A 22342-nucleotide genomic window follows, 5' to 3' on the forward strand; every position below is an offset into this window, starting at 1 on the left:
GAATCACTTGAAACCAGAAAACGGAAGTTGCAGTGAGCCGGGATCGCACCATTGCACTCCAGCCTGGCGATACAGCCAGATTCTGTCTCAAAAAAAAACAAAAAAAGTGTAGGAACAATTCCTACTTACCATGCCTGGCTGGTAAGAAAGTATATTGATAAACCACGTTGTAACTCTGTTTGGTAGTATCTATTAAAGTTGAACGTTTACACCAAGAGTCATGTACAAAAATGTTCATGGTAGGGTTATTTGTAATAATCCCAAAACGGAAATATAGTCAAGCAACATCACCATTGCTTAACAACAGGGATAGAATCTGAGAAATTCGTTGTTAGGTGATTTCCTCGCTGCGCAAACATCATTGAGAATACTTATAGATGATATAGCCTACTACACACCGAGGGTATGTGGCATGGCCTATTGCTTCTAGGCTACAAACCTATACAACACATTGCTGATCTAAATACTACAGGCAATTGAAACACAATGGTAAGTATTTGTGTAGCCAAGCGTATCTAAACATAGAAAAGGTACAGTAAAAACATGGAGTTATGGGCTTACAGGACTACTGTCAAATATGTGGCCTGTGATTGACCAACACTGTTATGTGGTACGTGGTTGTAGCTCAAATGTTCATCAACATTAGAGTGGGGTTTTTAGTGTGACATATTCATTCAACGGAATAATGAAGGCAATGAAAATGAAAGAACTATGACAATTTGCAACCACTCAATGATAAAAATGTTGAGTGAAGGAATCTACGCACAAAAATTAAAACCTGAGGATCCTATTTGTTAAAAAGTCAAAAATAGATAAAACTAATCTGTGGTAGTGGGAGCCAAGCTAATGGTTTCTTTTGGGAAAGAGAGAAGGAGGAATGATTGGGAAGGGGATGAGGGGGCTTCAGAGTGCTGGCAAAGCTTTCTATTTGGAAGATGACTAAATGGGGAGATTCCCATTCTGATATTTCATCAAGCTGTACATGTCAGATTTGTGCATTCTTCTCTGTCTAGAGTTATACTTTCATTAGAAATATTTATTTTTTAAAAGGAAAATAGGATGATGAGTGAAGAACTGTGAATCATCTTAAGAGTCTCAGGAAAAAGTAGAAAATGGCTCAAAAAAATTCTACCTATGTTATTAATCCTAGCTTGTAAGAGAATCCTCTTAAATGATTTTAATTAGGTAAAGGAAACATAATTTAGCAGTTTTTACTTTGTTGATTTTCACTTTTTTTTTTTTTTTTTTTTTTTTTTTTTTTGAGACAGAGTTCACTCTTGTTGCCCAGGCTGGAGTGCAACCTCTACCTCCCTTGTTCAAGTGATTGTCCTGCCTCAGCCTCCCGAGTAGCTGGGATTAGAGGCATGTGCCATCACACCCATCTAATTTTTTGCCTTTTTAGTAGAGACGGGGTTTCTCCATGTTGGTCAGGCTGGTCTCAAACTCCCGACCTCAGATGATCCACCCGCTTCGGCTTCCCAAAGTGCTGGGATTACAAGTGTAAGCCACCATGCCCAGCGATTTTCACCTTTCAGCTGAGTCTAGCTAGAGTTGGTTGAGCTCAGCAATTAAGAAAGTGAATTTTGAGGGGGCCACGTAATTCCTATTGACCTCCCACTTTACAAGGTTACACTGACAACCGGGAGGTGATATGTAACTGGGAAAATAACCCAAATGCTCCTTTGGGAGGCACATGGAAGGGTGAAAAAAGTGTGGAATTTGAAGCCAGAAGGAACTGAGCTGAAATTTTAGCTCTGCCACACATGAGTTGTATGATCTTGAGCAAGTCACTTTCTGTTTCTTCACCTTAAAAAGGGATCATAATGCCCATGTTAATGGGGACAATAATACATATCTATATGTATGCATGCATGTACATATGTATATCAGCACCACATAATATTCAGTGAACGGTAACTATTATTATGAATAGAATTACCTAACTTATTTGTTAACAATGTAAATAAACTGAACAAACATAAAATGCCAATTTTTAAAAATCTGCACATAATTTTATTATATTTTATTATTCAATTTGTGAATAAATATTTGCAACATACTCATTTCAAACCTATGAACATACCATGATGTTACCCTAATTTATACTAATGTAAAAATGTGGCACCATATTTTTATAAAATTCCCAGGAGCGACAGATTCATTTTTTTAAACTTTTAAGTTCAAGGGTAAATGTACAGGTTTGTTATATAGGTAAATATGTGACATGGGGGTTTGTTGTGCAGATTATTTCCTCACCCAGGTATTAAGCCTAGTCCCCATTAGTTATTTTTCCTGATCCGCTCCCTCTCAACCTCTACCCTCCGATAGGCCCCAGTGTGTGTTGTTCCTCTCTATGCATGGATGTGTTCTCATCATTTAGCTCCCACTTATAAGTGAGAACATGCAGTATTTGGTTCTCTGTTCCTCTGTTAGTTTGCTAAAGATAATGACCTCCAGTGCCATCCATGTTTCTGCAAAGGACATGATCTTGTTCTTTTTTGTGGCTGCATGGTATTCCATGGTATACATGTACCACATTTTCTTTATCCAGTCTATCATTGATGGGCATTTAGGTTGATTCCATGTCTTTGCTATTGTGAATAATGCTGCAACAAACATATACATACATGTGTCTTTATAACAGAATGATTTATATTCCTTGGGATATACACCCAGTAATGGGCTTGGCAAGTCAAATGGAAGCTACCATGCCATCTTGGTTGAACTAGTTTACAATCCCACCAAGAGTGTATAAGCGTTCCTTTCTCTCTACAACCTCGCCAGCCTCTGCTTTTTTTTGGGAGGGTGGGATTTTTTTACTTTTTAATAATAGCCATTCTGACTGGTGTGAAATGGTATCTCATTGTGGTTTTGCTTTGCATTTCTCTAATAATCAGTGATATAGTGCTTTTTTCCATATGAATTTTTGGCTGCATGTATGTCTTCTTTTGAGAAGTGTCTGTTCATGTCCTTTGCCCACTTTTTAATGGAGTTGTTTCTTTCTTGTAAATTTAAGTTCCTTATAGATGCAGGATATTAGGATGTATAGTTTGCAAAATTTTCTCCCATTCTATAGGTTGTCATTTTACTCTGTTTATAATTTCCTTTGCTGTGCAGAAGCTCTTTAGTTTAATTAGATACCATTTGTCCATTCTTGCTTTTGTCACAATTGCTTTTGGCATCATAGTGAAATATTTGCCTATGCCGATGTCCTGAATGATATTACCTAGGTTGTCTTTGGGGCTTATATAGTTTGGGGTTTTACATTTAAGTCTTTAATCCATCTTGAATTAATTTTTGTATACTGTGCAAGGAAGGGGTCCAGTTTCAATCTTCTGAAAATGCCGGTTTTCTTTATTCCCCCAGGAACTTTATTACATGTTCAAATGTTCTAAAACTACAGCCTTATAGCCCCAGCAAATTACTGGTCTACCTCAAAATGTATGAAGCTGGCAGTTTCTGTGGCCCAGATACTTTTTACAGCATCTGAGCTAAATATTATGCCATTACACCCTTAAGTCTTCCCTGGAACCACAGTATAAATAATGTCCCCCATAAGAGGACTTCAGACCCCTTCAATAACTTTCATTTTTATCATAGAATGTCTCTAGGAAAGGTTAAAGTGGAGAAAAGAACCTGGGGTATGAGCTCTAGAAGAGGGAAAAAAAAAAAAAAAGAAAGCATGATTGTTCACATAAACAGGGACAAGGGAAGAAAATACATAATTCCTGCATAGTCATATAATCCATTTTAAGAAACACTTAGAACAGGAATTTAGTGCATGATGTGTTATAGATAGAGCTTGGGCATCAACTGTATGACCATCAGTATTTAGCTTAAGTATTAATACCCTAAAGCCTTAGTTTGTTATCTATAAAATGGATATAATTAGAGCTATTAAATTATCTTTTAAAAAATAATTTAATTTTTTAATTAAAAAATATTTTTGTAGTCTCTCTGATTTCTGAAGCCATTTATGGGAGTTGGAGAGTTGAGGAATTAATATAGAACACTTTCCCTTTCATGGGTCCAAAGCACACTCAAAGTAATGTCTGTTGTCTTACGAGCTTTGAATTCCATTCAGATCTTTACAGATTGAAGAGACTTCAAGACCGTTCTCTGGTCCAGCAGCCAGAAGGGCGAATAATTATTGTCTCCATGTTACCTGTCTCTGAAACTTTCTCCAAAAATTCTTTTGAGCTCAAAGTATTGACACTGACGTAATTTAATTAAGCATGTGTGAAATTCCAGTGTTCCAGAACCTGAAATTGACATAATTAAAGTGAAATGCAGAATATGCACCTCTGATACCATTTTTTAATGTTACACTCCATCACTCCTGCTTAATATCAAATCACAGAAGGTATTTTTCATCCGTTAATTGCATTTACATGCCCTTCATCATTGGCCTCAAAGCAATTAAATTTCAGAAAAAAATTACTTAAGCAAGGAGTAAGATCCAAAATAATAAAGTTCACTAAAGTTTTTTTCACTCAATGATGTCTCTAACAGATAAATCACCATTCATAGTTTCATTCTACTCTAGCCATTTCTCTCTAAAACATTCTCCAATTAAAAACTAAAGGTTCTAGAGAGACATTTTCATTTTTAGAATATTTGTGAAAATCCAGAGAAAAGAAAGCTGCTTATTTCTAATTCTGTGTTATAGAAATTATTATTCTTTTGGTAGAACATATGTTATTAACGAACACTAAAAATAAAATCAATAATTTGTCAATTTTTATCTTTCATCCATGGTGTTTTGCAAATCACATAATATTCTCGGCAGTTTTATGTGTTAAGTATTCACAATAGAGTTCTTAGAACCTAAGAATCTGACTTCTGGCCAGTAAAAAAACCTCCCCATGATATTTGTGAATAGTAGGTCAAATCACATGAAATTGACATTTTTGTAGGTTCGAAGTGGTCAAATCTGAGAAATTTCATATAATGCAACCAAATGTCTAAAGAGTTTTAAATACAAGAATCTTGGTGTGCCTAGAAATAGCACTGGGTTCTTTCTTCATTAACTTGATGCGAATACATATTTTGCAATTATCTTCTGGTCAAGGTCTCATCTGTTTGCCATTCTCTATTTTTTCCCCTATCCACTTAATCCTTTGAGTGGATAGCTTCTATTCCAGGGACCCAAAAGAAACTCTTCTCCAAAATTACTGATGTTCATTTGATAAATTGGACACTTTGATCACTCTCTTCTTTAAAATTGTTCCTTCTTGGTTTCCCCATTACTATGTTACTTGTTTCTTGATTTATCTCTCTAAATTTTTCTCATCTTCTATTTGCCATTGAAATGAGGGTATTCTATTTGTCTCCATCTTCTATCATTTTTCTTGCCCAATAGACATACTGTCACCCCAATCTCCTTCACATTTAGTAAATGAGCTCCCTTTCTGCTCCCTGGCCACCAGAACATGCATATACAACTGCGCTTTTGTTACTGTAACCATCCTCTCTCCTTTCTGTTTACTTTTTTAAAAAGCATCTCTCTTCCTCTACCATTATCTCCTCCTTTTGCTACCACATGCCTTCCACCTATCCCAGGGACTCTGCTCCATTAGATCATCACTTCTCCTATACCCTCACCCCTTCGTATAGTTTCTGTCCCCTCAGTATATAAACTTGCTTCTCCCATGACATAAAGAAAAAATGTCTCATGATTCTATGTCATCTTCTAGTTACAGTCCTGTCTTTTTGCATTTATAACCAAGTTTAAATAGTTTAATTATTTCTTATCTTCATCTTAAAACTTTTATGACCTTTTGTCATAAGTTGGGCACACACAGAAACAGGCTCTGACAAGAATTTGATGGGAGTAGTTTATTTAGGTGATAATCTTTGCTAGGGGAAAGAGAAGTGAGTCAAGGTAGGAAAAAAGTCAATATAGAATGTGTTTATTTTTAGGTTACCATTGTGGGAAAATGGGATTTGATTCTCATTTGGCACCTTTGGGAAACTGTAGAACATATCTTAAGAGTGTTTTTGTCCTGGGGAGAGGAAATACTGGGGTACTTACCAATCAACTCACATCTTAAATCATTGCGGGCTGCTCCTGCAAGCATTAACTTTCTGGCAAGTATTAACTAACTGGCCAGTTCCAGGACAAGGCTGGGCTCTTGCTGATGGCAAAGCCCTCATAGAAAGTAGGAAGCCATCGACAGGTTTGGAAATAGTGAATGTCAAAGAAATATGGGAGGGGCACCAACTGTGTCTGCTACACCCATTGTAATTAGCTTCCTGTTTTCAGCACTTTGCTTTTCTGGTGGAGAGCCAGAGCTGTTGTAATTGCCACACTTAACGAAATCTCTTTTGTCCTCACCCTCCTTGACTTTTCTCTATGCAATATTTGGCTTCCAGTCTTTATCTCCCTTGATATCTCTCTTCCTTGGCTTCTCTTTCTTGTTGCTTCTACCTCTGTAACAATTTTGCTTTTTTTTTTCCAGCTTCTTATTTCCATGTGTTGATGCTTTGCAAGGCTCTGCTTTGGCTTTCTCATTCTATACACAATTCCTGAGACATCCCTTCCAATTTTATGACTCCTCCAACCACCAGCATGATGATGACTTCTAAATCCATATTTCTAGCCTAGACTCCTCTCTTGTAGTGACAGCCTTATATCAGATTGCATTCCATGTTCCCATTTCCTATGGTGCTAGAACATCTGAACCAGAATGTCACAGAGGTACTCAAACTCAGCTTTCACAAAACAGGAGTATTTTCTGTCTTTAACACATGTTCTACCTCCTATATTCCTTCTAACAAAATGGATCATCAGCTAACCAATAAATCTGGAAGTTATTTCAGCCTTTTTTTTTCCTTTTTTTTTTTTTTTTGAGATAGAGTCTCACTCTGTCGCCCAGGCTGGAGTGCAGTGGGGTGATATCAGCTTACAGCAACCTCTGTTTCCTGGGTTTAAACAATTCTCCTGCCTCAACCTCCCAAGTAGCTGACGTTACAGGCGCCCGCCACCATGCCCGGCTAATTTTTGTATTTTAGTAGAGACAGGGTTTCACCATGTTAGTCAGGCTAGTCTCGAATTCCTGACTTCAAATGATCCACCTGCCCCCACCTCCCAAAGTGCTGGGATTACAGGCATGAACCATGGTGCCCGGCCTCATTTCAGCCTTCGTAATTTTCCTCATTTTTCACATCTAACTAGCAACCAAGCCCTGTCGATTGTACCTGCTTACCACTCTCCAGTTTGTTCACACCTGCCTTCTCGTTACATCATTTCAGTTTCATCACTTGGCCTCTAATCTCACCATATCACTCAGTAAACCTTCACCCTACTGTCAGAATTGTGTTTCAGAAACACGATTCTGACCAAATGCTTATTGAAAAAGTCCAAATTCTTTCCCATAACATGAAGAGTCTGCATGAGCTGGCCCTCATGTGTATCTCCAGCCTTAGACTCACCATTTCCTCTCCCCACGTACTCTACACCCCAGCCACTGTAATTTCCAAATTGTTTTATAAAGTTCCAAATCTCTATAGATTTAACTAAAACTTATATATAACACATAGAGTGCCAAGTACTCTAAGAAATTTACAAATATTATACTATTTAATCCTCATAACCACCCTATGTATGTATGTATTATTATTATTATCCTCATTTTATAGATGAAGAAACTAAGGCCCAAAGAGGTTAAGTGATTCAACCAACAATACATATCTAGTAAGTACAGAGCCAGGATTCAAATCCAGGCACTCTGGCTCCGGAGTTGTTACTCTTGACCACCCTACCACAACAACCTGGATTTATTAGTGTCATTTCTCTCTGTCTGGAAAATTCCCGTCTTCCCCACACTTGCAGTGGGTCTTTCTCTTTCTTGGTCTTCATTTCTTTGGTAGTCTTGACCTCTCTCTCTCCTTTGAACCCCTCTGTAGTACAAATACACATAAGTTTATTTCCATATGTGTCTGTCTTTAGTATACACTCCTGATGGTCACTACCTTATTTGTTCCTATAGTTTTCTCTGACCCTAAATGCTGGATGTTCCTAAGCTTAAGCCTTTGATCTCCTTTTCTACCTACACTGACTCTCTTGGTGAGATCACCAGTAGATCGTCGGTTTCAGGCTGCAAACATCCTGTAGAGACAGGATAACTCCTACGTTTGGAGCTCCCACTCAGAATTCTCTCCTGAACTCCAGACTCACATAAAACAGGCTTCTCTAACTTCACTGGATTGTCTAATAAGTATTGCACAGTTAACATGTTTAAAGCTACTTGCAATCCTTAATTCTCACAAACTCCATCTCAGCCTTCTTCATCTCAGCCAGGATAACGCCATTCTTGCAATTACTCTGGGTAAATAATGTTGGAATCATCTTTCATTCTTCTTTTTTCTCTCATGCTCCACAATCAATCTGCAAGTTATGTTGACTCTACTTTCAGCATATACCCGAATACAACCAATGCTCTTCACCTCACTACTGTTAACCTGGTCCCAACCACCATCATTTCTTGTCTGGATTAGCTGGATTAGCCTCTCAATTGCTTCGGCTCTTTCCCTTTTAATTATCATTTCCAACAGAAGCCTGGGTGATACTAATAGAATTTAAGTCAGGCCATATCATACCTCCATGAAAATCATCTCAACAGCCTCAAATGCCTACAGGACCTGGCCTCCGCTACCTCTGACATCACATCCTTCTACTCTACCTCTGCTGCAGAAACACCTCCCTTCTAACCATTCATTCCTCCAATGCTCCAGACTTGTTCCTACCTTTGTGCCTTTGCACTTAGTGTTCATACTGCTGCTTGCTGCTCCGCCTGGAACATTGGTTTCCCTGATACCTTTGCTTCTTTATCTGCTCTGATCTTTGTTCAAATGTCGCATTCTCAGTGAGGTCTTCCCTAACTACGTCATTTATAATTGAAAGTACTTAACCCTAATATTTTCTATTCCACTTTCTGGCTTTCCTTTTCTGCATATCACCATCTAATAGCATACATTTACTTATTAGTTTTATTTTCTGCCTACTCTCACTAGGATGTAAGTTTCATTTAAATTCCCTGCTCCATTACCAGCACCAAGCGATTCCTACCATATAAGTACTCAACCAGTGTTGGCACTTATTATCCTCAGCTGTAGCCCAGTGCCTAGAACCCTCCTTTGATAAATGCTTGTTGAATGGATAAGCAAATTTGTAATTGAATATGTCATCTTTTAAATCATCTATCTAAACCATCCTAAGATCTCTATAAAAATAACTTCAAGCTCTATTTCCATTTAAACCTCTCATTCAAGACTTAAAGTTGCAATGCCAACAGCCTCTTGTTTAGCTCAACCTAGGTGGTGTTCTAGCACTTCTAGTTCAGTCTAAAATGAAATTCATCTTCTCCAAACTCAATTAGCTTTCTTCCCAAACTCAATTTGCTTCCTGACTCTTTTATTAATGTTCAAGATATCATCATCTGTCTTTCATCAGCCATTTTTGTTTCACTGACCTCTATATCCAAACAATTATCAAACCCTAAGATTCTACCTATGTGATGTTTCTCTAGTTTGCTTTTTTCTTTCATTCATACTGACAATGCCTACATTAGACTTCGACTACCTCTTTTAATCTGTCAGTTCAATCAGTCATTCAGTTCTCCATCCATCTCTTCCTGCATCTGGAAACATTACTGAGTCCCCACTGCCCCTGGTACTTTGCCTAGTATTGTGCAAAGTGTGCCAGGAAATGTTTTTTCTTCTTATGATCAGAAGAATTGTCACTTGGTAGGCCAAATTGATACAGTATGTTCTGTTTCAATCCTTTAACTATATTATTAACATTAGTTTGTGTGACTGGAAAAGCAAAGCCAAGTCCTGAATCCATGCCAGTCAAAACCCATTTAAATCTTCCTGGTGCTAATGGCAGCAGTCTAATATAATCTACTTGCCATCTGTGTGCTGGTTCTTTACCTCTGGGAATATGTTCCATTGCATTTTGTAAGCATTGCCTCTTCTGCTGACAAATTGGACAGTTACGGTTAATGTTTGTATTCCTTCTGGTGCTACCAGTAAGGGACATCACTCAGCTCAGCGTTACATGGCTTGCTTCCTCCTATCATATCACGTCCCCAAATAGCCGCTTCTAGGAAATGCACTGGAGTATCTACCTGTTAGCCTTAGTTTCTCTCAGATCCTGGTAAGGGATTGTTCTGTCTTATTAAATTTATTCTCATAATTACGTTAGCACCTCCTCTCTCAAAAACCTTACATTTAATGAGAAAATAATCTGTGCTTTCATAATCTCTGGTATCTTCAACCTCATTTGAACATGTCTGGGAATATTGATAGTAATCAAATCTAATTGCTTACAGGTGACAGCCATTTTAAACCCATAGCTGTTTTGGCATTGGAAGGAACTGTATCGAACATGGACAGTAGAAATTATAAACCCAAACAATAACATTTTACTCAAGGATGAGTCAAGAAGTCATTGCTTCATTATTCAGCCAATGCAAAAACACCCCTATCCTGAAGGATTAATATTATAACACTAGCTCCCTCTGTTGCTCATTTCAGAAATGACATGGCATTCAGAGCTATTCTGTGCAGCATGGAAATAGACGTCCCCAAAAGTAAAATATTAAACTATATTAAATCCGTGGAGGCACATTTGAAATTTTATGTCTTGAAAACCATCACACTGCAGATAAAAGGGAAAAATAAATAATTTGGTGTTTAGTGGCAACTTCATACAGTGTCTCCTTCTCTTTTTGCTTATTATGATCAATATATATTGTGTTTAGGAGAATTGGTGATAATGGAATGTAACATGAACATATCATTTCAGGCTCTCTGAAGACAGTGGTTGTCAAGTTTCAGCTAGCATAAGGACAATGTAGACAAGTGGCTCTCAAGCTTTGCCATGCATCAGAATTTCCTGGAGGACTCAATAAGGCATGGATTGCTAGATCCCATCCACAGAGTTTCTGAACAAGTAGATCTGTTTTGGAACTGAAGGAGTACATGCCTTGTACTCTGGGACCTCTGTTCTAGTAGAACGTCTGTTCTAGAGCATTACGACTCAAATCTGATCTGCAAGACAGCAGATCAGCTTCACCTGAGAGTCTATAAACACACAGAATCTCAGGCCTATTCCAGATTTACTGAATCAGAATCATCTGTCTAAAATCATTCCCAGGTGATTTGTATCCACAATAAAGTCTGAGTGGCGTTTGCTTAGAGCAGGGGTGGCAAACTCTTTAGTAAAAGGCCAGACAGTAAATATTTAAGTTTTACAGGCTGTACCATCTCTGTCACAAATACTCAACTCTGCCATTGTAGTTCTAAAACAACCATAGACTGATTGTGAGTGTGTTCCAATAAAACTTTATTTACAAAAACAGGGAGTGGGCCATTTTTCCTCCTGTGGTTATAGTTTATTGACCTCTGGCTTAGACTGTATGTGTCTATGTACATTTTTATTTTGTTGCATTTTAACCTTGCTTCACCTCCCTTAGTCACTCCTTCAGCAGTTCTGGGATGGAACCTATCCTTTGTATTTTTTTAATTTTTTTTTTTTATTTTTTATTGCATTTTAGGTTTTGGGGTACATGTGAAGAACATGTAAGATTGTTGTATAGGTACACACATGGCAGTGTGATTTGCTTCCTTCCTCCCCATCACCTATATCTGGCATTTCTCCCCATGTTATCCCTCCCCAATTCCCCACCCGCCCATCCCTCCCCTATTTCCATCCCCACAGACCCCAGTGTGTGATACTCCCCTCCCTGCGTCCATGTGTTCTCATTGTTCAACACCCACCTATGAGTAAAAACATGTGGTATTTGATTTTCTGTTCTTGTGTCAGTTTGCTGAGAATGATGGTTTCCAGTTTCATCCATGTCCCTACAAAGGACACGAACTCATCGTGGAAAAGTTTGATTCAAGTGGTCAGCAAGCCACACTTGGAGAAACAATTTAAGCCATTGTTTTGCTTGGCAATATCCAATTATTTTTATTATTTATATTTTTCTGTTACATGACTCATAAAAAGAAAAAATTAAGACCTTTGATATATTCTTTTCAATGACACCTTCCATGTTCTTTCAAATGTTTTCCACTCTTCCTTTGGGCTGATACTAGTGTTCGTGTTTTTCCTCAACAGAAATTGAGTGCCACAATGCAACTTGGCTTCTGTAAGAAAAAAGGACAAACTGCATACACATTTAAGATGAAAACTCATTACAGAAGAAAATTAGAAGCAATGAGAACTGCAAATCCTTCTTCTTTATTGCTTCTCTAATTTTTTCAAATCAAAACTCAACTGCTCTAACGAAACTATTCAGGGAATAGTTTTATGATTAAAACAAAAGAAAAGTGTTGTGCATTTACTTTCTCTCAGTCCTATATGAAACATACAGAGTCAGAGAGGGAAAACAAAAGCAGCTGTGAAATGAACTTCTTTTCTTATTCTCTAAATGACGAGTTATTACTTTTGTAAAAGTAAGATTTGAATTATCCTTCTCGTCCCAATCTCCCAGTGCCTTTCACCAACTCTCTTTTCCCGCAAGGGCACTAATTCTAAAACAAGTCAATGAATTTTTCTGCTGCCATTCCTTTAATTTACCTTTAAAAAGTTGTGAGAAACAGTATATGGAAAGAAATTTAATTGTTAGTGAACAGAGATGAAAATTATAAATGTTATGTTTTTAACATATTGTTTAAAAATGAGCTCTGTACATCCAGCTTCATCTTGGGTGCTTTGTTCACCTGGATATGCTCAACGACCAGAGAATCTACATCTAAATCGTTACAGAGAGTAAGTTCAGCATTATTGTCTGCATTTTTAAGCATGTGCAGCAAAAATACAGCACTTTTTGGGAGGCCAGTGACCCTGTGTCCAGCCCCATTGTTTGGTCTGGGCACACCTATCAACTCTACCATTGTCAAGTCGAAATGGCACACACCGTTTCTGTAAAGTGACATCCTCCAGATACCTTCTGGCTTTTCATATACGTGTACTCTTAATGACCTGGGCAGTTTCATGCATGTTCTTAAAGTGAACACGAAGATTTGAACCTCTTGATTTGCATGATTTTGTGGAGTTTTCTGGGTCAAGTGAATAGAAAACTGTTTTCACAGATCCTCAGGGCGCTTAGGGAAATAGCAATTTGTTGTTTTTTAATCATTCTAAATAGATACTATTTTGCAGCCAATTCTGTATTTGTAATTTTTATCATTTTTTCATAAAGAACTCCCAAATTGTATACATTTCAAGCTCAAAAAATCTGGATCTGTCCCTGGTAGGGGAGATATGAAGGATCAAGAGAAAGATTAAATGTAGCCAGGCAGGGTAACTCACACCTGTAAGCCCAGCACTTTGGGAGGCTGAGTTGGAAATATTGCTTAAAACCAGAAGTTAAGACCAACTTGGTCAACATAACAAGACCCTATCTCTACAAAAATAAAATTAAAATAAAATTTCATTAAAAAGAGAAGTATTCAAGGGAAAGATCAAGATCAAGAGGGACCTCCCTACTGAGTAGAGTCTCACGCCAGTGACCTTCTCTTCCCACTTGAGGATCAAGCTTCCCTGGCCTGCTTTTGTTCCATATTTGCCACGTATTATTCATGCTGTCAAAGCAATAGACACCTGCTAGAATACTGCATTGAGTGTGAGGTACAATGTACAACGGGATTATAGTAGGCTGCTGGTAAAAGGTAAGCACAATGATCAGTGCCAAAAAAAGAGAGTGGTTAGTGATGTGAGAAGGTAATTGCCTCTTGAGTATACCAAAGAGCTTGGGCAGGGCATAGCAACATAATGCTAAGTCTGATGGTTAATACTGTCAACTTGATTGGATAGAAGGATGCAATATTGATTCTGGGGTGTCTGTGAGGGTGTTGCCAAAAGAGATTAAGTGGGCTGGAGAAGACAGATCCTCCCTTATTTAGGTGGGCCCCATCTAATCAGCTGCCAATGAATATAAAGCAGGCAGAAAAATGTGAAGAGGCATGACTGGCCTAGCCTCCCAGCCTACATCTTTCTCCCATGCTGGATTCTTCCTGCCTTCAAACATCAGACTCCAGGTTCTTCAGTTTTGAGACTTGAATTGGCTCCCCTTTTTCCTCAAGCTTACAGACAGCCTATTGTGGGACCTTGTGATTGTGTAAGTTAATACTTAATAAACTCCCCTCTATATATCTATCCTGTTAGTTCTGTCCCTCTAGAGAACCCTGACTAAGACGGATTTTGGTACCAGGAGTGGTCCTAGAGGAACAGAATATTAAGGATGGAGTTCTTTCATTGGTTTTGGGGTTCTGGAATTGGCTGCTTAATGTGATTAGACCTAAAAATGCTAAGGAGTCTACTTCTAATAGTATGAAGAACACTGATAATCCTTAGTGGAAACTGTTTAGAGTTATACTTTTGACCATATGTGGAGAACCAAGGAACACAATGGAACTGATTGGTTGTTCCTAAATTCAGTGGATGAAATAATGAAAGAAAATGACAAACTCAGGGATTCTGTCTCCTGGCTTCAGAAGCAGATACTGAGCCTCAAATATGCTAAGACTGCCCTGAGAGTCATCTCCTGCAGAGAAGGAGCTGAAAAGAAGACACAAGCCCTTATCATGTGAGGGGCTGACCTGCAACAAAAGATGCAAGCACAGCACAGCCTCGCCAGGTGCCTACTGTTAGAGTGAGGGCATTGATTGGAAAAGAAACGACTAATGCAGTTATTTAATGATACAGCATTATTAAATAAGTTGTAATGAATCCCAAAGTGCCCAATGGCGGCTACGGAATTTCCATATAGGTTGGTTATTTGCTTGAAAAGTAAAGACAGGAGACCGATAATGTAAGTTTGCATAGATAGACCCATTTACTTAGATATTACATGTTATTTGAGGTGGCTTGCAGCAAGTGGGATGCTGATGGAGGCTATGTGGGGTAAAGGCTGGGAGTACAGCATCTCTTGCTCATACCATCCCAGGGAACCTGCCCTGACCTCTTGATGCCTTGCTGTAAACTATTAGCTACAGGTTGTATTTATTGCTGAATTATTTAGCTTCTGTTTAGTCAATTCCTTAAAATGAGCCACCAAAAATTTAAGAATGTTAAATTGTGTGTAAACACAAATGATTGAGAACCACAAAACTGTAAGGAACCTCTTCTGAGTTCAAATGTAAAATCTAGGTTTGTTTGCAGGAATAACTCCAGAGTTACCTGCAGCTCATGCAAGATTCTCTGTTCTATAGTAAATAATGTACTTCACAACATCATTCAACACAAATTCATTTATCCTATACCTAGTAAGTTCTGGTGTTGTATCTGCATCTGGGCATACAAAGGACAAGACATGGTTAATTGAGCCTTGGCTCTGAGCTCAGTAATCCGGACTAGAATCGCAGTATTATACGGAATGTAACTGTAAGTATGTTCACTCTCCTCTTGAAAGAAGTAAGGGGAAAATAACTTTTGTTTTTTGTGGAAGAAGAATATTAGAAAAAGAAATATTAGAAAAAGAAAATTCTACTCCTTCCCCCCAAAAAGGTGTAGAAGATGAAAATTATTCCATGGTGAACATGAAGATTAATTGCTTATTTCTTCCCTGGGGGATGCTTTTGAAAAGCATGTTCATTTTTTATCTTTGGGGGCCTGACATTTTTAAATTAATTTACAGTAATGTGCTAGCATCTTAATACATTTTTTCTTATGATATAAAAAAATATGCTTATAAGTGACTTGGGGGGGTCCTGCAAGTCTCTGTTGAGCCATGGATGCAGGTCTCTGTTCCACAGGATGGGGTTTGTTAAAGTTGTTAAGAATAAGGCCTACTTTAAGAGATACCAAGTAAAATTTAGAAGACGACAAGAGGGTAAAACTGATTACTATCCTTGGAAACGCTTGGTGATAGAGGAAAAAATAAATACAATACACTCAAATACAGGATGATAGTTCATGTAACAGAGATATCATTTGTCAGATTGCTTATGCCCATATAGAGGGAAATATGATAGTCTGCACAACATATGCACATAAATTGCCAAAATATGGTGTGAAGGTTGCTTGGACAAATTATGCTGCTGTGTATTGTACTGGCTTCCTGCTGGCCTGCAGGCTTCTCAATAGGTTTGGCATGGACAAGATCTATGAGGGCCAAGTGGAGGTGACTGGCGATGAATACAATGTGGAAAGCATTGATGGTCAGCCAGGTGCCTTTACCTGTTATTTGGATGCAGTCCTTGCCAGAACTACCACTGGCAATAAACTTTTTGGTGTCCTGAAAGGGAGCTGTGGATGGAGGCTTGTCTATCCCTCACAGTACCAAACGATTCCCTGGTTATGATTCTGAAAGCAAGGAATTTAATGCAGAAGTACGCTGGAAGCACACCATGGGCCAGAATGTTGCAGATTACATGTGCTACTTAATGGAAGAAGATGAAGATGCTTACAAATGACAGTTCTCTCAATATATATGGAACAGTATAACTCCAGACATGATGGAGGAGATGTGTAAGAAAGCTCATACTACTATACGAGAGAATCCAGTATATAAAAGGAAGCCCAAGAAAGAAGTTGAAAAGAAGAGGTGGAACCATCCCCAAATGTCCCTTGCTCAGAAGAAAGATCTGGCAGCTCAAAAGAAGTCAGGTTTCCTCAGGGATCAGGAGTGGGATGCTGAGAGCTAAACCAAACAATTTTCTATGAGGATTTTTCAGATAAAGACAATAAACTTACAGACAGAAAAAAGAAAAAAGTGAGTTGGGGCCATGGTGGGAAAAATCTGAAAAGTGTGGGAAAGGCATTAAGTCACCTGAAGACCTACTTATTTCACTTCATGGTTTTGCTGAAAATCAGCTAGGCTTGCATGCTGTTACTTCTGTTCCATTTTTTAGAATTCCTAAATCATCAATACATTAATATAAGCAAAGCTACACTCTTATTTATTTAAACAAAATTCTCAAAAGTTATTTTTCAGAACTGTTTAATTTAACTTAGGCTTATACTTTTAAGAAACAAGGATATTGGCAGTGAGTTTCAAAGAAAGCTTAGAAATCTTCTTGGTATTTGTAAATCTCACTGAGATTATCACAGTAGGAGCCAAACCGTATCTTGGAACTTTGCATGTCATTTTCTACTCAGCTAATAACGTGCAGCAGTTAAGAACTAATCATCTCAGCATGGCTGTACCTGCTGTTTGAGGCTTGATGGCAGATAATTGCCCCTCAAAGTATCAGAGGAGAGAAGGAAAGACAATGTAATAGTATTTCCTTTGTAGAGAACAGGGACAGTTATAGGAAAGAATTATACAATTGTGGTTTCCAAATTATTTATCTTGTGCCCCAGATGTCACAAGGCTTAAAGTAGAGTTTCATTATTTAACATGGGTAAGATGTAGGATCTATAGGTTCTCCTAATAAAATTTAAGTCATTGACTCTCTTTTCAAGGATGGAAGATAAGAAAATTGTGATTCCAGTCATGCTTGATTCCATAGAACTGAGAAGTACAGCCAGGCAGAGAACCCAAAGAAGAAAAAAAGTTAAGCTTTTCAAAAAAGTAGGGGCTAAGTTCCATATGGCTCGCCTGGTGAGGACCAGATGGCCGGGGCCCTGTGCTGGAAGAGCTGACGCTGGCCAGCAGGCAGCTAGTGATTGTGCCCGCTGGAGCCTTCCATGAATAAAGGGTTCCAATCAGTTAGGGCAAGGAAAAGTCATGATTTTTATGTTTATGATTCCTTGATTTATGCATTTCTAGGAGTGAAATAAAATGGCATGAGGACAGATGTGAAAAAAAGTGGAACAGTTTCATGATAGGCCTACTGGTGGCAGAAGCCTAAGAGAACAGCTCTGGTTGCTAAACTAGAAATCCAACATCTCCAGAATAAAAGCTAATATCTGTGTAGTGCTTTCTACCCCAGATTTTTGAACTGTCACCACCTTATTAGGTAGGTCCTAATTTTGTTCTTATTTTGTAAATGAAGAAATAAGGCCCCAAAAGAGTGACTTGGTAATATTATCCTAAGATTAGTCATGGAGCCATTTCTGATTTCAGAATTCAAGAGTTCACTCTTGACCATTCCTTTAGACCACCTGTCTGGAAGACGTGTACTTATTTAAAAGCAAGTCTTCTTTCTCCATCATACACAGAGAGTGAAAGACAGAGTCATTCATTTACTCAACAAATCTTTACTGAACATCTGCAACATGCCAGGACCCACCGCCTAGGCCATGTGGATGTTTAAGATGTGAGGATCGAGAATGATGTGCAAACTAGTGATTCTCAATTTTAAAAAATTATCCTCCTTCTAGAAAATTCACTTTCACACTCTTAGTAACTTACTGTTCCAGAAAGAACACTGCTCTTCATGCCCTCTTGTAATTTTTGACTGTGCCCTTGCCTACTGCTCCTTATGACACACCTTCTGCTCCCACCAAACTGGATTATAGCTACTCAGAGGCTGAGGTGGGAGGATGGCTTAAGCCCAGGAGTTCAAGGTTGCAGTGAGCCATGATTCCACCACTGCACTCTGGCCTGCGCCACCGAGGGAGACCTTGTCTCAAAAAACAAAACAAAAAAACTGGATCATACCCTGCTCTCCCCCATATACCCAACACTTGCCATCTTTGGCTTCCTTGATGATGTTCTTCTTTCTACCTGTAATTCATCACTGTCTCACCTCAAAATCCTTCTTGCCCAACTTAAATGCAAACTTCTGCCACAAAGCCATCTCTGAATTTTGCCCATATGCCACAGCTGGAAGCACTCTCCCCTGCCTCCTTTGAGATTTCTAGGATGCTTTGTCCTTGCCTCTCAGGACATCTTGTACATTTTGAGTGTTGTGATTATTTTGTACTGGTATTATTGACCCTTCTTGGTTGGGAGCATTTTAAGAGAGGGTTTTTAGTCTTATCCATCTCTGTGTACTCCAGGATCTAGCAATGTATTGAATAGATGGTTGAATAATAATTTTCCTCAAACACAATTTTCATAAATTAAAGACAACCCTGTGAGTCAAAGCTAAATTATGCAGATTTTAAGAATGTCATTATCCAAGAACAATCAAAGATAGGTAACTTTCCTCAAGAACATTATGAAAGACTGTCCCTATAGGTAGGTACCACAAACAAGGATATTTTTTGTTTATTTAGTAAAATTTACCTATGTTTTCCAGAATTGCTGTGATTTTTGTTTATTCATCTGAGCCCTATACCTATAGCTGATACTTTTCCCTCCTCTCAGCCTCCATTATCCCCTCCTTTTTATGGCCCTCATCACCTCTGTCCTGGACTCTTGCAATAAATTCCCAAGTTCATCTCTAACTTCTGACTCTCTCTCTCTCTCTCTACTGTAAACGATCTACAGTCTCCAAAATGGTCTTTCTAAAATATGCTTCAAAGTGGCAATAGCCCCTAGTGGTTAAGAGGCTGGGCTTCGCAATCACCGGTGCCCAGGTTTGCATCTCTGTTAGGCCACTTACTGTCTCTGTGACCTTGGAAAAATTACCTAACTTCCGCAATCCTCAATTTCTTCTTCCATATAATTCAAGAAAATTAGTACTTTCTCTCATAGTAATACGGCTTGGCTCTGTGTCCCGATCCAAATTTCATCTCGCATTGTAATCCCCAGGTGTCGAGGGAGAAACATGGTTGGATCATGGGGATGGTTTCATGCTATTCTCATGAAAGTGAAGGACTTCTCACGAGAGCTGATGGTTTTAAGTATGGCACTTCCTGGCTCTGTCTCTCTCTCTCTTTCTCTCTCCTGCCACCATGAGAAGATGTGCCTTGCTTCTGCTTCACCTTCCACCATAATTGTAAGTTTCCTGAGGCCTCCTCAGTCATGCAGAACTGTGGGTCAATTAAACCTCTTTCCTTTATAAATTACCCAGTCTCGGGCAGTTTTTTATAGCAGTGTGAAAATGGACTCATACACATAGTGTTGTTGTGAAAACTTCTCACGTAAAATGCTTAAGTAACATGCCTAGCATCAGTCTCGGTTACTGAACAGGGCTATCATTTTAGTCTCATTCTTTTGCTAAAGACAAACTATAAATAGTTTTTCATAGGTTTCAATTTAAAATATACATTTCTTAGCATGAAATATAAAATATGAAGCCCTTGATAATCTAGCATCATTCTATTTTTTCATCATGAGCTCCCATTCTTTCCTTTGTGTAAGCCTTCCCTTCAGCCACAGAGGGTTTTTCTATTTTCCCACCTCATATTCACACCTATGAATATGTTGGTCACTCTTACTGGAATTCTCCAGTAGTCCATCTGTTAAACTCCTACCATCATACACAACTTAAATATAAGCTCCTCTGTGAAGCCTTCTTGGTTACCCAAGAAAAAATTAATTCTCCCATTTTGTTCCCAAAGCTGCATTGTTCCTAATTCTACTAAAGTAGGTTTCTTACTTACAGCATTGTCATTGTTTGTTTATTAGTTCCTCTCAGTAAGCTCTAAAATCATTTTAAGAATCTGTTTTACCAGTCTCTAGTAGCTAATACATACTAGAAGTGAGTGGCACAAACACCCATATATATCTGTAAAATAAGTGAATAAATATATAAATGAATAAATTCATGAACCAAATAACTCATTCTTTGTGGAAGAAAAATGCAAAGTCAGGTAACATGCATTGGGCCTAAGTATTTCTTTTTTAATATGAAATGACAAAACACACACACGCATGCTGACACAAAGAAAAATCAAGGAAACAATGTAATATCAGAGAATGGTTTTGGGAAACTGTATTCCCTACGTGCCTATTTTAGCCTAATCTTCTAAAGCCTTTCTTCACATCTACAATAACTTCTGGGCAGTCACAGTTCATAATGGTGACCTGGAGCCGCCACAAGTCAAAAACCATTTTCTGGTTACTTTTCAACTGACAGGACGTTCCATTTATTACAATAATTTAATTCCTGGTCAATCAGGGCTTACTATAATAAGAAAGGCAGTCAGAATTATACTTCTGGGATTCATGAAAGCAAATAATTCTAGACAAAGGAAAACGTTTATGCCCGAAGATTTGCTCTGTGGCATTATATACAACAGCTGAAAAATTACAAACAAGCTAAATGCCTAAAATATAATCACGTTAAGTGTATTATGGTACATTTACTCAGTGGAATTCTGCTTTTTAGAATTATGTTCTTAATGTGCATATAGTATAATGGGAAAATTAAGTATGTTAAATTTAAAATCAGTGTACATAGCTGCAAATAGACAATTATTACAATCACGTAATAAAAACAATTATAGAAAAAAATGCTGAAAAAACACATCAACTATTAACAATGTTTGGGTAGTGAAGCCATGCTTTTTTTTCCTTTTTAGTAATTTCTAAGCATTCCTTAATGAAATATAGTATTATTGTTATAAAATATTACCTAATTGTTTTATTTTATTTATTTCTTTAGAGACAGAGTCTTGCTGTATTGCCCAGGCTGGAGTGAAGTGGTGTGATCTTGGCTCACTGCAAACTCCGCCTCCTGGACTCAAGCAATTCTTAGGCCTAAGCCTCCTGAGCAGCTGGAATTACAGGCACACGCCACCATCCCTGGCTATTTTTTGTATTTTTAGTAGAGATTCGTTTCTCCATGTTGGCCAGGCTGGTCTCAAACTCCTGGCTGCAAGTGATCCACCCAGTTCAGCCTCCCAAAGTACTGAGATTAAAGGCATGAGTCACCACACTCAACCTAGCTATTTAATTTAAAAGACTATTTTGATGGGCCCAAGCTGCCCACTCAAACCACTGGGCTAATTTAGTCCAATGTATGTTAGAAGCCTCTGTGAGTCAGCCTTCCTAAAAAGTCACTGTCAGATATTTGCTAAGCTCTTATCTCAGTTCAACAAGCTTTAGTGAAGCACCTATTGTGTGAGGTTTTTGTATTAGGCATTGAGGTGAGAGAGAGAGAGAGAAGATGCAAAGATAATACACAATATATCATGGAAGGGACTTCAGCCTCAACTTACGTGACTGGGCTGCATATACCCCACTCGGTCCACTTGTGTGCAGCCTGTCTGTTTCAGATGCTATAACACAGATGAGAATAAAGGGCCACACAGGATTGAACTCCACTTGACAGCAAGAGAAGCCGACATTTGAGTTGGGAGTTAAAGATTGTGAAGTGTAAAAATGTGAGGGAGAAACTCCAGAAAGATGAAGAAAGGCATTAAAATGTGCACGGAGTAATGAGTTGTCTGCTGTGATGGGAACATTCATTATGAGGTGGGGAAAGGCTTGGAAGGAGGAAAGTATAATTGCAGTAATGCATTTGTTGGCAGTGACACGAAAAGCCTAAATAAACTTGTTCCTCTTCCAAGCTTTAAATATTATATACTTAATTTATTCTGGAATACTCA

At 38.3% G+C, this 22342-nt stretch overlaps 1 pseudogene; it reads left to right on the top strand.

Moving 5' to 3' along the window:
- Nucleotides 1-15662: 15662 nt before the first annotated feature.
- On the top strand, nt 15663-16706 carry LOC116529441 (annotated as a pseudogene).
- The last annotated feature ends 5636 nt before the right edge of the window (nt 16707-22342 follow it).

Source organism: Sapajus apella, unplaced genomic scaffold (assembly GCF_009761245.1).
Source record: "Sapajus apella isolate SASKATOON/1434 unplaced genomic scaffold, GSC_monkey_1.0 scaffold3, whole genome shotgun sequence".
In the NCBI taxonomy this organism is placed as follows: Eukaryota; Metazoa; Chordata; class Mammalia; order Primates; family Cebidae; genus Sapajus; species Sapajus apella.